The sequence below is a fragment of the Mus pahari genome, chromosome X (genome assembly GCF_900095145.1).
Source record: "Mus pahari chromosome X, PAHARI_EIJ_v1.1, whole genome shotgun sequence".
NCBI lineage: Eukaryota > Metazoa > Chordata > Mammalia > Rodentia > Muridae > Mus > Mus pahari.
In genome coordinates this window covers 89,522,562-89,535,818 of record NC_034613.1, presented here as the reverse complement: position 1 = coordinate 89,535,818, position 13,257 = coordinate 89,522,562, and the positions used below count along the sequence as shown (strand labels likewise).

At 40.7% G+C, this 13,257-nt stretch overlaps 1 pseudogene; it reads right to left on the bottom strand.

The window, feature by feature from the left end:
* Positions 1-6,798: 6,798 nt before the first annotated feature.
* On the bottom strand, positions 6,799-11,069 carry LOC110314439 (annotated as a pseudogene).
* Between the last annotated feature and the right edge of the window lie 2,188 nt (positions 11,070-13,257).

Genomic DNA, 13,257 nt, shown 5'->3' with positions numbered 1-13,257 from the left:
GACCCTGAAGTATTACCATATGGCCTTTTGAGGAAGTTTGGCCTTTGCCAGTGTAAGTTAACTCCTTCCCATTTTATTTCTATGGTACTTGTCTTTACAACTCATCCTACAAATTGAACTCAGTTTCTGAATTTCTTCCCAGGAAAATTAAGATCAAGAATGTACATTATAGGGGCTAGAGAGATGACTCAGTGGTTTAAGAACACTGGCTCTTTCACAGGTCCTCTGTTCAATTCTCAGTAACCACATGGTGACTAGTAACATCTATAAGGAGATCTGGTGTCCTTTTCCGGCATACAAACACACATGATGTCACAACACTGTATACAAAATAAAATAAGGAAATCTTTTTTTTTTTAAAGGGGGGGTATATATTGACACAGCGGGCTATGGTTGTGCACTCCTGTGATCTCAGCTTTTGGGGACTGATTTCCCGAAGAGTAGGAGAACAAGGCCAGCCTCAGTAACATGAGACCCATCTGAAAAAATTATGAAAGCATTTTCAGACTGGATGTGAATACAGAAAGAGCTCTTTTATATGCTTCATGGAGCCAACTAATTTATTCTATATGGCTCTCCCCTTTCTTTTTTCCCCTCTCTTTCTTTATGGATGCCTTTTGGTTTTCCGAGACAGGGTTTCTCTGTGTAGCCCTGGCTGTCCTGGAACTCACTCTGTAGACCAGGCTATGGATGCCTTTTAAAACCCTTCTTTTTGTTCTTGTTTGTTTGCTTCTGCTTTTGAGACAGTGTTACACGACATAGCCAGAGCTGGAACTTGCTCTGTAAACTGTCTAGTCTCAGAGATTCACCTCCGTCTTGCCCCCTGGGTGCCAGGGTTACAGGTGTATACCATCACACACAGCCTTATCTGGCTTTTAAAAAAATCAAGAAATTACTGTAACATTTGTTCATGCACATGTAATGTGATAGGTGAGCTTTTTATTACTTGATGCCATTTATTGAGCATCTGGTATGAAACTTAGACATCTTCTCTTGTGAAATTTTATACCAAAACGTAGAAGAGTTGCCACTTCCATCTCCAAAAATGAGTTTTTCAAACATAACTTTACCCTGAACCACTGCTATAAGGTTAGGATTTTCTTTTCTTTTCTTTTCTTTTCTTTTCTTTTTTTTTTTTTTTTTTTTCTTTTCTTTTCTTTTCTTTTCTTTTCTTTTCTTTTTTTTTTTTTTTTTTTTTTTTTTTTTGTGTGTGTGTCTCTTGTTTTTTAACCCTCCAATGGTATTGTGCTGTTTTGCCCAGCCTGGTCTTAAGTTTCTGAGTTCAAGTTATTGTGGCTTTATTCATAGTAGGACTACATATACTGAATGCACAACACTGGAAAAATAGGATTGGGATTTTTATTGTCGTTTTGTTTCTTTTGAGAGGGTTTCTTTCTAGTCCTGCCATTCTTGGACCTCACTCTGTAGAACAGGCTGGTATTGGATTCACAGAGCTCTGCCTACCTGTGCCTCTGGAGAGCTAGAACTAAAGGGATGTGCCACCATGGCCAAGTTAGGGTTGGATTTTAAGTGTCCTTTGAAGGTCGATTTGTTTGAGGCTTTGTTACCTGCTTTGACATGGGGATTCTTTGGAGATGGCTTTTTTCTTTTCTCTCTCTCTCTCTCTCTCTCTCTCTCTCTCTCTCTCTCTCTCAGGAAGCTGAGGATGGAGCCTTGAAGGGGGCACTGTGGCTGTGACCCCCTGTTTTCTTCCTGAGCAGCACGCTGCCTTGTTCTCTTTGCCATGATGATTTCTTTCTTGCCATAGGTTGGAAGGAACAGAGCCAGTTGGCCATGGACTGAAACTTTTGGAACTCTAAGTCAAAAGAAACTTTCCCTCCTTTTAAACGTTTGTCGCTGGCATTTTGTCATATAGAGACAGTAAGGTTACTCGCCATAGTCAGGTTTTTCATTAGGGGTAGAATTAGATGTTAAAAGCATAGTGAAAATTGCCATTTTCTTTCTTCCTTTCAGCCCCACGCTGATTTAACACGGGGCCTCCTGGAAAGCAGCTTGTCCTTATCACTGACCTACATCTCCATGGCCGCTTTCGCCCCTGCGGTTCAAGAAATTGAACCTAGGGTGCCCCGCACATGCTAGGCAAACAGTCGATAACTGAACTTAGTTCAAAGCCCACTCTACCACCCCAGAATGGTCAGATGTATGTCCATGTTCATGCCTCACCAGTGAGCTATACCCACAACCCTCTCATTTTCTATAAAAACAGTTTTAAGTTGTTATTTTATGTGTATGAATATTTTGCCTATATTGATGTGTGCACCACATGCATGGATAGTAGAGTCCAGAAGTGGGAAAATGTCCCCAGGAGGAGTGGCCGGTATTCTTAACCACTGAGCCATTTTTTCAGCATCCCCAGCCCACACTGCCAAATTTTTTATGTAAGTATTTGAAGTTTTACAGTATGCTGGAGAGATGGCCCAGTGATTAAGAGCCCTGACTGCTCTTCCAAAGGTTCTGAGTCCAAGCCACCACATGTGGTGGCTCACAACCATCTGTAATGGGATCAGATGCCCTCTTCTGGGGTGTCTGAAGACAGCCACAGTGTACTCATATACATAAAATAAATAAATCAGTCAAGGAGGAGGAGGAAGACGACGATGAGGAATAAGATGAAGATGACGAGGAAGGCTTCCATTGAATTCACTCTGTAGCCCAGGCAAACTTATACTTTTGTTTTTCCTGCCTCAGCCTCCCAGTAGCTAGAATTGCAGGCAATTACACACCTTTGTCACCAGGCTTAACATCTTTTTTTTTTTTTTTTTTGAGTTTTCGAGACAGGGTTTCTCTGTGTAGCTCTGGCTGTCCTGGAACTCACTCTGTAGACCAGGCTGGCCTCGAACTCACAGCCGCCTGCCTCTGCCTCCCGATTGCTGGGATTAAAGGCATGCACTACCACGCCTGGCTGACATCTTGACATTTTTTTTATTTTTTTGTTGACACTGCTGGCGTGTGGTCCTAGGACCTTAGGGATACTAGACAAGCAGTCTACTACTGGACACCAGCCCTATTCTTACATTTTAAATTATTAGTGGGTCAGAGCACATAAGGACCTCAGTTTCCATTTTCAACACCTACATAAAAAGCTGGCTATGGAAGGTAGAGAGATGGCTAAGCAAAAGAAAAAAAGTCTTGCTGTTCTTGCAGTGGCTAAGAGTTTGGTCCTAATGTCCAGGTCAAGTTCCCTAGAACTCCAGCTCCAGGGCATCCAATACACATCTAGCCTCCATGACTCGCACACATGTGAACACATAAGAGTAAAAGCCTAAAAAACAAAGCCTGGCATGACCATGAGTGCATGTAACCCTAGGGCTGTAGCTGACAAACACATGAGGAGCAATTGGGGCTTGCTGCCACTAAGTCTAGCTCCAGGTTCAGTAAGAGACCCTGTGTCACAAGAATAAAGTAGGAGTAATGGAGTAGGACTCTCAGTCCTCTGGCCTCTATGTGAACATTCCCCTGAATGCTTATATGTATAGGTACGTTACATACATGCATATATATATATGTATATTGCAATATACAAATATGTATACAATATGTAACACATGCAAATATGTAGCAAAATATAATCAGAAATCCATAGCTGCTAACTGGAATCAGGAATCAGAAAGCTGGCTTTGATATGTTCCTATTTAAGTACCTTTGTTCTTCCCAGGCATATCATGCTGTCTGAATGAATGAATGAATGAATGAATGAATGAATGAGTGACTATCCCTTCTTCAGACTCACTAAGCAAAAGAGTGACCTAGTGATGTTCCAGCTAACACCATTCATAGCAGTTTCTCTTTTATAGTACCTTCTGTCAAGGGCAGCTATGAACTAACACTTTCTTTCTCCTTATCTTTTCTCTCTCTTCAAATACATCCATTTATTTATTTATTTATTCATTCATTCATTCATTTATTTATCTGTATGTGCATGAGTGTTTTGCCTACATGTAGGCATGTGTACTGTGCATGTGCCTGATTTCCATGGAGGTTAGACAAGGATGTCATCCCCTGAAATGACTCGCAAACATTTGGAAGCAGGCATTGAACCTAGGTTCTCCGGAAAAGCAGTAAGTGTCTTTAACAGCTGAGCCAACCCTCCAGGTCCCTGTCCTGATCTTTTGAAGACAGGGAACAGGTTTTTGTTTGTTTGTTTGTTTTTGGTTTTGGTTTTTGGTTTTTTGAGACAGGGTTTCTCTGTATAGCCCTGGCTGTCCCGGAACTCACTCTAGACCACGCTGGTCTCAAACTCAGAGATCTGCCTGCCTCTGCCTCCCAAGTGCCAGGATTAAAGAAGTGTGCCACCACTGCCTGGCTTTTTAGTTTTCTTCCCTTAGATCTTTTTTTTTTTTTTTTTTTTTTTAGATTTATTTATCATATGTAAGTACACTGTAGCTGTTTTCAGACACTCCAGAAGAGGGAATCAGATCTCATTACAGGTGACTGAGCTACCATGTGGTTGCTGGGATTTGAACTCAGGACCTTCAAAAGTGCAGTCAGTGCTTTTACCCGCTAAGGCATCTCGCCAGCCCCCAGGGAACAGCTTTATGTAGTGATAAGTATGCACAAAGAGAACAGATTAGGAACCCTCAAACCCTATTTTCTGTTTTGTTTTAATAACTATTAAGTATTTGGTATTATTTTAATAGCTACTAGTATTAGGATGACTGGGATTCAATTGTAGGAAATTTTGAAAATTCTGTTCACATTTTAGATTTTTTTCCCCCATAGGTTAGCCTTGAATCGTTAGCCTGAAGCAATCATAATGCTTTGGTCTTCCGGTTAACTGAGTCTACAGGTACATGCCTCTGTAGGTGAGGTGAGAGTAAGTTTCAGACAAGAACTAATAGTCATAATTGGCTAGATATCATGGCACATGCCTTTAGACCCTGTTCCGGAGAGCTTATACCCTGTTCCGGAGAGCAGAGGCAGGTGGTGCTGTGAATTTGAGCCTGGTTTACTTAGCAACTTGCAGGCCAGCTGGAGAGCCAGAGTGAGACCTTGTCTTAAAAATAGCCATAGAGAGAGGAAGTTTTCCCAAAAGTATGCCAGTGTAAGGGTAGAAGCCATTGTGCCCTTACATTCGATGTGACTATTTTCTCTTTAGCAGGATCTTAAAATTCAATGGCCTTCCAAAAGGGGGATGAGTGGGTAAAGGTGCTTGTCACCCAACAAACTGACAGGCTGGGTTCAAGCCCCTGAAAGCTACCCAACTCAAGGAGAGCACCAACTCCCACGTGTTGTCTCTTGCCGTCTACCTGCAGTACAACACATGGAACACCCACACATAGATAAATATAATTGGAAAATGTTGAAGAGTGGCCTCCTCTCAAGGAATGAATCATAACAAGACCTTGTAAAAGAAGAATGCATCAGTAGAGTAAGAAAACCGTGGCACTGCAAGAATTTCTAAGACTACTTGGTGGTTTCGGGATTATTTAAAAAAAAAAAAAAAGTTAGCTATCTGAGTCTTTGTAAAACTTTTCATTTGTGTGTTTGTTTTGTAGCTTGGTTAGAAATAGGGTTGTTGATCAGATTAGCATCAAACATTGTCTTAGCCTCTTATAGAAAATGATTCTGTTTAAATCCTCTCATTTTACCCATCTCCAGAATTGAGTTTCCCTCATTGTTTTATTGTTTTTGTTTTAGTTTTTTTGTTTGTTTTTTTGTTTCTGTGTTTTTGTTTTTTGAGGCAGGGTTTCTCTGTATAGCTCTGGCTGTCCTGGAACTCACTCTGTAGACCAGGCTGGCCTCCAACTCAGAAATCTGCCTACCTCTGCCTCTCAAGTACTGGGATTAAAGGCGTGTGCCACCACTGCCCAGCGAGTTTCCCTCTTTCTGGGTGCAGGTATATACATGCCTGTCTGTGTGTCCATATGTGCACATGGAGGTCAGAGGTCAATCTGGAGTGTCGGCTTTGCCTTCTACCTTGTTTGAGAGCAGATCTCTTTTTTTATATACCACTGTATACACCAAGCTATTTGACCCTTCAGCTTCCAGGGATTCTTCTATCTCTGCCTCCGTCTTCTCAGAGGGGGCACTGGTTTACAGATAGATGTACACAGTTTTTCCTTGGGTCCTGGGGGTTCAGACTTAGGTGTTCATGCTTGTCTAGCGATTGCGTTTACCCCCAAGCCCTAGCCCTGTTGCTGGCTCAGCTTTCTAAGTGCTGGGATTATTGATTTGAGCCACCATGCGAGGCTTATATAGCTTTCTTTAATTTTTTTATTTTTAAAGATTTATCTATTTTATGTATATGAGTACATTGTAGCTGTGTTCAGACACCAGAAGAGGACATCAGACCCCATTACAGATGGTTGTAAGCCACCATGTGGTTGTGGGAATTGAACTCAGGACCTCTGGAAGAGAAATCAGTGCTCTTAACTGCTGAGCCATCTCTCCAGCCCCACATCTTTATTGCGATACACTTAACATCAGGGATAAAACTCAACATTGTTTTTTTTTTCAACTAAAAGAGTACAGTCGGGGCCTTGTAATTAAGGCAAGTCTAGGATCCATAGAACTAGATCTTTCCTCAAGAAAATGTAATAAAATGAGAGTCCTTGCATTCTTTGGGATTCTCCCCTTTATGGTTTCCTTGAGACATGTTCTATTATATAATGTAGCCAGAGCGACATTGAGACCAGAAAAGGAGTGCCATCTATTTATTTATTTATTTATTTATTTATTTATTATTTTTCAATATTTAAGTTTTTTATTCTCCCCCAAGAACTCAAATTGTACTTTTAATCTGGATCTTGTTTCTGGAGCTGGGAAACTGAGGCTTCCTCACTCATCAGCCTGCTGCATGGTTCCCTTCTCAGACACATAGATGCCGTCCAAAAACTTCCTGATGTCCTTGTTTTTAACTGTCCTGGCTTGCTGAATCAGAGCGGCTCAATTTGAAACAAGTTCAATATCATTTCCTTCAAGGATTAACTCATTCATCCTCCTGGGCTTGAGAGACAAAACAAGCAACACCTGTCCTCATCGAACCCTGTGGATGGATTTTTCACCCAAGAAATTCAGATTTCAACCAAAGACCCATTCTGAATAAGGACATTGATGGGGAAGGGAGCATACAGAGACCGCATCTTGTAACGGAAGCCCAGTCTATCACCCTTGATCATGTTCTGAACGTGACTGCAGATGGTTCTGACAGTGGCCGGTTCCTTTCTGTTACCCCACCATTTGTCAACCCAGAGCCTTTTCTTTTTCTTTCCAAGGAAACTCAGCTCCACATTGATGGGACTGAAGTCCCTCCACAGTGTTCTCCTGGAGCCCTTCACAATGACTGTGCGCCCCTTCAGAGTGATGTCAACATTTTCTGCAATGTCCACAGTCTGGATTGCTGATAATAGTCTCCTTTCTCGTAATAGATGGGGCAAAGCCAGAACCTATTTTTATTTTTTTAAAGACAGTGTCTTACTGTATATCTTAGGCTGGCATTAAGTCATCATCCTCAGGCCTTCGTCTCCCCAGTGTGAGACATGCCTGTGCTCTGTAATGCCCGGCTTTTTTGTTACTGTTTTTGGTTTGTTTTGCATGCATATATGGATGTATACCTTGTGCATTCCTGGTGCACACAGAAGGCAAAAAGGAACTATTTAATCCTTTGGAATTACAGCATTACAGATGGTTGTGGGTGCTCTGAATCGAACCGTGATCGTTTGGGAGAACATCCAGAGCTCTTAGCCACTGTGTCATATCTAAGCTCCCCAGTTGTTATGTTTGTTATTTGTTTGATTTTTCTGGCAGCATCTTATATGTAGCCCAGGATATTTGTAATTTCAGATATTGTGTGTGTGTGTGTGTGTGTGTGTGTGTGTGTGTGTGTGTGTGTTCCTACATACAACCTGATCATGTATGTTTTTAGGACTGACCATTTAGTATTAGATTAACCAATTAGTGTACCCTTCTCTAGTGAAGACTTACTCCCACTCGAGAGATCCCCTTAGTTGCTTACAGTTCTTTCTATAGGGATGAGGCCTTGTGAATTTTATTCTACTTGATTCCCTTCCTTCCTTTCTGTCTGTTTGTCTATCTTCCTTTCTTACTTTATGTTTATGGGTGTTTTGCCTGTGTGTATTACCCGTGTACCATGTGTTTGCAGTGCCTGGTGAGAGCTGAAGATGGCCTTAGATATCCTGAACTCTATTTACAGATAGTTGGTGGCCGCCATGTGAGTGTTGAGATTCTAAACTGGGTCCTTTTAGACTAACAAGTGGTTTTAACTCCTGAGCCATTTTTCTAGCCCTGAATCTACTTGCTTAATTTTACTGTAAAGATAAGAATTTTTTCTGATCCCATCCCGCTCCCATGGCCTCATCCCAGATCTGTGTTCCTTTTTGGTTTTGAGACACTCTTTCTGTAGCCCAGACTGGCCTTACAAGTTTTTATTTTCCTTACTACTTTGTTTTACCCCTTTGGTAATAATATGTGACAGAAGCAGTTTAAGAGAGGCACCTTTTTCTGTTATCTTTAATTTGTATGTGAGCAAATTTGTGAGTTGGTTTTCTTCTTTCACTATCTAAGTCCCAAGCATGCCAACACATGCAAGGATTTCTTTGGCTTACAGTGTCAGAAAATACAGTCTATCATGATGGGAAAGAGTTAATGCTTTCTTCGCTTCTATGGGCGCTTGTGGTAAGATTTCTTGTACCTTGAAGCAGAGAATGGGAGCAGTAGTAAGGTTCAGTTGTTACCTTCCAAGGTCTTCCTCCATAGACCCACCTCTGCCGGCTAGATTCCACTTCCTTAGACGGCAGCGCTGCCACCAACCATGCGTTCTTTTTCTTTCTTCTTCTTCTTCTTCTTCTTTCTTTCTTTTTTTTAATATAACATTGGCCCAATAGTTAAGTTCAGGATGATTTGTCTTTCCATTTGACTTTCAGGATTCTGAGGAGTTAATGTTTCCATGAATATCTCAGAAGGAGATGTGGACAAAGGAACACTTGTCTCACTCTCGTAGGTAAGTGGTTGACGAGTGTGGAAGGAATATTTTACTGGTGTACTGCTTCATGCCTATAATGCCATCCCTTGAGGCTAAGCCAGGAGGATCAGGCAGGGCTGCATACCAAGACTTCTTACCCGAAAAAAAAAAAAAAAAAAAACGAAGCGGGAGAAAACTTATCTTTTCTTCTTTTGCCTGTTGGGTGGTATTTGTTCCACTCATTAGCCTTTCTAAGACTGTGCTAGCCTTACGTTTCCAGAAGAGCCCCCTACTTTCCAAGGATTCTGAATCGAATTTTTTAACTTTGCTGTTTTGTTTTTTTTTAATTTGTTTGGTTTTTGTTTAGTTCATTAGTGTTTTATTTCTAGGTTCAAATTGAATTTCGGTGGAGGAATGGTTGACAGCTTGTCATTTTTGGATGGAATTATTAATGGTTTTTGTCGGTGTTCAAATTAAGGATCGCATATATGTCATGCTATTAAATATCATTTAATGGCATCATTTTATAGCTGATGCACAGTATCCCCCTGTATGATTATAGGACATTAATTTACATTTCTATTTAGACTTATCACAGGTACTGTTGTCCTTTTCTCCTGATCTCCTTTCAAGACTGTTACAAGCTAGGCAAAAATATTTGCACTGAGCTGTCCCCCCCAATCCAAACTGCTCTTATTTGAATTTATATAAAGCAAGCTACAGTAATTATTACAAAAATTGGATGAAGTGTAAGTCTGTCTAGTAAATGTGGGAGTAGCCATATTTCTACCTTGATACTAGGATACTATAGTAAGGTGTTTTGTTTTGTTTGTTTTTAACATTCATCAATTGGAAACTGAATATGGGGGCATGTATCTGAAATCCCAGCATTTGGAAAGGCTAAGGAAGGAATGAATTGGTACAAGATGGAGGCAAGTATACTACCCCGTCTGATCCTATAATGCAAAATGCAAATAAAAAAGAGAAACATTGTTTCACTAGTCGTGAAAGCAGATCATAATCTCCTTTAGTGTTTTACTGTGTTTCCTTGATTCCTAATTAAACAGAACAGGTCAAAGTGTTTCTTGGCTCTGTATTTTGAGGTTTTGTCCTTTTGATTTTTAAAAAAATATTACTAATTGTTTGTATCTGTGAATGAGAGAGCGCAAATGCTCACATCCGTGTAGACAGCAGAGCGTATCTTTCAAGAGTTGACATGCTCCTTTTTTCTCCAGCTACACTAGTTGGACTCCAAGTTTGCTAGTCCTCATTTTTACTGCTGTGCACTCGGCTAGTTTGCCTGGCCCTTCACGGCAATTCTGTAGGGGGGACTGGGGTTACGAGTGGCTTGTACTAAATCCATCTTTTTACATGCGTAGCCCATTTACCCACTGAGCCATCTCCCTGGCCTTTCCTTACCCCCTTTGCAGTGTGTGGTCTCAAGTGTAAGGCAATTAGAGTTCATATCCTGAGTGGACGTACTTTTGGGAATTTGACTTTTATTGGGGATTAATGAATGGAAAAGATCACTTTGGGAGATAATTGCTTCAACTTGGCTTCTTTGGTTGTTTTCTGAGACGGGGTGTCATAGCCTAGGGTTAGGGTGTCTTGGATTTCATTATGTATTCCAAGCTGGTCACAAATTCAGAAGTTCTTTTGTTTTAGAATTAAGGCTTGAACCACTGGCTTATTATCTCATGTTTCAGAAATTGTGTCTGACCTAGCCCACAACTATTTATGTAGCTTAAGCATTCTTTTCTTTGTGACTCTTTATTTTTGTTTGTTTCTGGGTTTTTTTTTTTTTTTTTTTTTTTTTTTTTGACACAGTGTTTGGCTATATAGTCAAGTCCAGCCTCAAATTCAGAATCCTCCTGCTTTATGATAACATCCAGGAAGTAGGATTACAGGCATGTGTCACCAATATGCCTAATTTGTATTTATTTTTCACAAGATGAGCATAAGTATAATTTCCCATAATTTATAATATATGTATTATATATTTTTGTTTTGAGATATTTCTAATGATCTTTTATCAACAGAAACTCAATGTCCACTAGGCAGACATGCTACCAACTTTCACAAAGCTTTCATCATAACTTGTCTTCTGTGGATAATGGGGTTTGTACATGCTACCGAATTAAGTAGCAGTTTACCATTGAGCTATATAATTTCCATCTTTATTTTTTTTTAAGGTTTATTTATTTATTANATGTAAGTACACTGTAGCTGTCTTCAGAAACTCCAGAAGAGGGCATCAGATCTTGTTAGGGATGGTTATGAGCCACCATGTGGTTGCTGGGATTTGAACTCTGGACCTTTGGAAGAGCAGTCGGGTGCTCTTACCCACTGAGCCATCTCACCAGCCCCCCATCTTTATTTTTTTAACATTTACTTTTAGATCTCACTGAGTTGCTGAGGCAATGATTAAACTCAATTCACTCCTCTATAGCATCCGCAGTCTCAAACTTGTGATCCTCCTGGCTTAGACTCAGTTCCACACCCCAATGCCTGCAATTATGTGTGCCATGATTTGTGACTTATTTCTTGCATACAGTATTTATAGTTTTAATTTATACGAGTGGTTTGCCTATATATATATATATATATATATAGTGTATACCTCATGCGTGCCTGGTACCTAGGAAGATCTGACAAGGGTATTGGATCCTTGAAACTGTAGCTAGAGGTGTTTGTGTGCCCGTGTGGCTGCTGGAGATGGCCTCTGCCTGCCAGTGCTCTTCCCTACTGAGCCATCTTTCCCCCCACTGTAGCTAGTGTGTTCATGTCAGCACATTCAGGCCTGGGGGTGTGCTAAGAGGCTCTGTGAAGATCTAATAGCGTATTCGTTTCTAACATGATGTAAAAGAATGTCCCTCTTTGAGTATGAGCTCAGCTTTGCTAACATTGGCTTTATGTTCTCGTAGAGAGTTTTGAGTTTTCATATGACAGTAGTTTAGGTTTCAGGGGCCGTATGGGTTCTGCTGTTGTAGCATATAAACAAATCTAGGCAGTGCGTAGACATGAGTGCATTTATGTTCCAGGAAAACAATTTGATAAAAAGTGAGTGAACTGTATTTGTGTCCAGTACCTACTTTATTACATTTTGCTCTTATACCCTCTATAATTATATTTCAAATGTTCGTGCATCTGATCCTCTGCTATAATCTTTTTTATGCATGTAAGTGAATCCCACGTGGACAATACCCACAGATGTTAGAAGTTGGGTGTTAGTTACCTAGAACTGGAATTAGGGAACACGAGTACTCTCTAAGAACAGGAAGTGTTCTTAATTGCTGAGCCGTCTATCCAGCTCCTCCTTTGTAAATTACTGGAAGTTTTGTGGTTTGTTTTATTTTTATTTTTTTCTCTTTTAATTGTTGTTTTCTCTTTTGAGGCTCTGGCTCTGTAGCCCAGGCCTGGAACTCACTGTGTAGCTCAGTTTGGCTTCCAACCTGCAGTGATTCTCATGACTCAAGCAGAATTCGAGGCACTACCACGCTCAACTGGAATGGTTTTATTGATTCAGTTGGTTCAGTCCAGTTTTTTGCTGATGACTGGTTTCCATAACAGGTTTTTGTTTTGTTTATCAAAGAGCAACCTTAGTTAACCTAGTGGCTTCCTTTTTCATTAGCCCCCGTGTGGGGCTGTGAAAGTGATTTGTTACATTAGTATAATTCCAAGTAGCTGCCTTCCTTTTGTCCTAGCTTACAATGATAAAACACTGACAGAAAACATGGGGAAGGAAGGAGCTTATCTAACTTACATGTCACAGAGAGAAGCCAAGGCAAGAACCTGGAGGTAGGAAATGGAGAGAGCACGAACCAAGGCTAACTGGCTTGTTTCCCCGCGTTGCTAAGCTATCTTTCTCATCCAGCCCAGGCCCTCCAGCCAAGAAGGTCAATATAATGGAGACAGTTCTTCAGTTGACGTTCCCCCTTCCCAGGTATGATAAAAAGCAAAATTAGCTGTCATACCATTTGAGAGGGTGTTCTTGTCATACCATATTTCGCTGTAAAAATAGGCTTAGGTTTCTGGAGCTTGTCTCTAGTGTAGTATCATGACTGCTTCAGCTTCCATCTGGTTCTCTGTGCATGCCACCTTGCTTCTGTTTTATACAGGTGTCGTCATAATGTAGCCTTGGCCTCCTGTTGACTTTTTTTTTTCAGTCCTCCCTTGAGCTTTTGTGGTCTGTGGGCATGGCCTTCTTGCTCCTTGCATCTTTCTCTATATAGATGGTCTGCTGTCGCTCTCCAGGCTTGTTGGTTATTAAATCTCATTTCACTTGGGTTGTTACATTCCTATGAACATAGGTGTAG